This window comes from Lolium perenne, chromosome 3 (genome assembly GCF_019359855.2).
Source record: "Lolium perenne isolate Kyuss_39 chromosome 3, Kyuss_2.0, whole genome shotgun sequence".
Lineage (NCBI taxonomy): Eukaryota > Viridiplantae > Streptophyta > Magnoliopsida > Poales > Poaceae > Lolium > Lolium perenne.
In genome coordinates, this window is record NC_067246.2 from 36,973,315 (window position 1) to 36,977,016 (window position 3,702).

At 42.1% G+C, this 3,702-nt stretch overlaps 1 long non-coding RNA gene across 1 annotated transcript; it reads left to right on the forward strand.

Annotated features, from left to right (window-relative positions):
* Positions 1 to 434: 434 nt before the first annotated feature.
* LOC139837510 (uncharacterized) lies at positions 435 to 3,326 on the forward strand. The gene is made up of 3 exons (XR_011753997.1): positions 435 to 1,029; positions 1,154 to 2,430; positions 3,146 to 3,326. It is a non-coding gene; the product is annotated as an uncharacterized lncRNA (long non-coding RNA).
* Positions 3,327 to 3,702: the final 376 nt, after the last annotated feature.

Sequence of the window (3,702 nt, forward strand, 5' to 3'; positions counted from 1 at the left end):
GACACACCGACCACCAACCTTCGACCTGGCACTTATGTTGCACCAAAATTATTACGTTTGTCTAAAACATACATGGATATAAAATTTGAAGCTTACTAATTTGGTATAATTTAACATGTACCTATACTAAGATTTAAAATTAAGAAAGAGCGCAAAATAAAATGTAGCAATAATATAACACTCGGGAAATCACACGGGAGCTCAAAACATGGGTCCGCATAGCAGTCAAGCTCGTACCGAAACATGTACCGCGAGAACGAAAATTGGACCCGCGCCAGGCGCCACCCGCTCTGATTCCCCGCCCTACGGAAAGAAAAGTTTCCCTTATCCCGCCCCCACACCCCACCCGCGGCGAACAATTTTTTTTCTTTCAAGTTCCCCACCCACCCACCCGCGAGCGAACAAACCCTACCTCTTTCTCTCCCAATCCCCATCCTCATGCGCCGCCGCCGCCTCTCGCAAGGACTGAAACAACGACCGCATCGCCCCTCCCTTTTCCCACCACCGCCGCCTAACCCTAGTAGAAGAAGACCTGCGTAATGTTCCCGGCGTTGAGCGCCAGCTTCGACACCGGCCAGTGCCCGCTGCGCTCCATTCCGCTGGACTTCCTCTTCATTTCCCACGCCTACCTCCAGAACATCTAGGCCTCCCCATGTGCGTTGCCATGTCGGGGCTCTGTTCGCGGCAGATCCGACCGTGCGACCGTCGCTACGAGCCACCCCGTATCCAGGCTCGCGCTCCGCCTCGCAGAGCCCAGGTCCATCTCCTCCAGATCAGTCAGTAGCTGATCGATCCCGTCTCTCTCCTTATCGATGTGTTTCCTTGACCTTTCATGTCATTTTGCAACCGATCTGATTTGATTTCCTCTCGTTTTTCTATGGTGCGGATAAGCAAGGGAGGCCAGCGGTTGCAGATCACCTGCTTCCCCAACTATGTGCTCTCCTGGCGCTACAACTTCGAGAAGGACCTCGACGAGTTGATCCAGTACCACAACTTCTACTCTAACGTCTCACCAAATTATGCATCGAGGTACACGACATACCACTGCTCCTTTGCGTTCTCTAAATCTTCCCATGGATTGTAATACATGCTACGAATTTCCTGCTAATTTTCAAGTAGATTGCTTATTGCTAATGCTGTTATGTTCTCTCAGATACTGGAAAAAGGCGAGCTCCAAGTTTCTTGCAAGGAGAGGGAGCAGCAAGGTGCAGTCAGGGAGCAGTACGCCAGGACGGTCGGCATCCTCAAACAAGCTAGGTCAAGTCATATTGGAGGGCACACGTAATAAAATCTCTGTAGGGGTCAATTCTTGTTTTTCTTGTGCGAAGACCTGGCACCTTGTTTGAGGGCATACCTAATAAATTCTCTGTAGGTTCAGTTCTCGTATTCAGATTTCCGTATCCTTGCAGCAGAAACTTCTTTAGGTGCGTATACTAATCAGGTTGTGAGCCTGGTGTTTCAAAGCTAGAACACTTTTTGGTAGACGTTCAGGTTCTAGTTAATATCTGTGCATTTAACTGATGTTTTAGCAAAATAGAATTTGCATGTTCATCTCTGAAAATTTACTGAACATTTTAGTATTTGTGCATTTGAGTGAATCTGCAGCTAGGAGGGTAGCATGGTCTGTATGTATACTTGCTTGCTTATTGAACTGGTGCACGTCCTGTTTTGCAAGTACTAGTGAAACTCGATCTTACTAATTATGGAAATGAGCATTTAGTTTACATATAACTAGAAGTATGCATTCTTGGGTGTTCTCATTATCATGGCGCTAGCGGTATATATTCTTGTATAGTATGGAAATTGACACATCTTGCCCCAGTTGTGGTTTGTGTACTACAGTTTATCTTGTATAGTGTGAGAACCAAAATATTCCGTTGCTAACAGTATATATTGTTTCTGAGTCGCTATAGTTTAGCATGCAATATATGATCTCCTGAAAGTGTACTCAGTTTCTATCATGTATAAACTAAAAAAAATCCTTGTTATGCACGGGTTTGGACTACATGTATACAATGTTAATTTTTTTACATGAATGCCCTATAGTTTCCCAGATTATGTTCTATAGTTTCTCATACCTGATTCATTCTGCACCTGGCTAAATTATTGATAAGTAGCTTGTTCCATCTCTTGTTTCTGCATAATGTTGAATATCAACATCGTGTGCACTGTGACTTTCGTTTGTAACCTTCTGAATATTTCAGAGTACTCTGCTACTGTGTGTTTTTGTCCTTTAACTGTTTCCAGTAACTGGTAGTTGTTCCTGCTCCTGTTTAGGCATCTTTGCTTAAAATTGTGTGCACTGTAGGTAGACAGATTGATGGACATTGCAAAAAGTTTAGAAGGGTCGCCCCGCCACGTGCATGACACATGTTTTTTTCTAATCGCTGAGGTACTTTGTATACACTGGGTTCTTCCCAAGTCAATGTGGTAAGTTCTTTGCGCTATCTGTTCTATTTTTTCTGCTAGGAAATGTTTTTGTGTGAGCTGTGGATGATCGTAACAAGCTGCTGCGTAGTATATGTTTTGTATGTGTCTGGGAAGGACTCATTTACAACTTTCTATGACACTTAGTTGTTTGTTGACATTTGGAAGTTGGACATAATATTGGTTTCTCACTTATCATGAGATGAACTCATGCTGGTTGAAGTTAAAAATGCTGTATTTGCTGCTTGTCTGATTATTGACTATAAATACTATGCTTAATTGTGCCTTTCTCAAACTGAACCCAAAGAGTAAAAGAATATTTTTGGCTCCTGCATGACTACTAGTAGTCAGGTCATAAGTTACACATGGTTAAATATTTTGCAATTCGAAGGCCACGCCACTATTTTGGTGTAACATGGCATCCTTGCCCTTCTTGGTTGCTTGGCATTCAGATAAAAATACGTTAGTTTTTTCGTTAGCTAACCAACCTTTCCCAAGACCTGTATGGTCATATGAAGTTTTAGTCTTTTGTAGGTATGCCAGAATGTACCCTTGATTTTAAACCAGTTTTGAACCAAATGCGCGGACAAGATCGTGCACCTTTTATTAGCTAGTATGCCTGTGCAAGTTCAGATATGGACATGATGTTCTGTTATTATTATTTTAATTTAGAAGCAATTTCATGGTATGATCTTTTTTATGTTGTATTATCATGCAGGAGTGATCAAGAGCATTATGATTGAGCTCAAGGTTGAGGAAGATCAAAGAGAAGTCTCGGCATAGAAATGGTAGCTAGTTATTGCCCAGAGCAGTTATAATTTAATAGCTGGGACGTTTGTACATGTGATACGTAATGTGCAAATACTGTAATTGACTTAACTATGGCAGCAGGCAGCAAGAGATATTTCCTCGTATTAAAGATACGATGTTGTACTGGTTGTGACTTGAACTACTGTAAATTTTCATTTCCTCTCTATCTGTTATGTCCACGGCTGTTATTTTAAGATTTTCGTATGACGTGAAATAATTAGAAACTGATGATTGGGATCCACTATAACTGGGGCACATTAATGGATATAACAAAATCGCTGAAATCGAAAATAAATGACACAAATGGTACAGGTTGAAAATAAAAAGTCTGAAATGTTGGGCTTGGACCATGTAGCATAGCAACATTGTTGGGCTTGGCCCATGTGAAGCACCAAACTGGACTGGGCTGATTTTGATTTAGAACCATTTGGTTTGGTCATATATCTGCCACGTAGGATTGGCCAT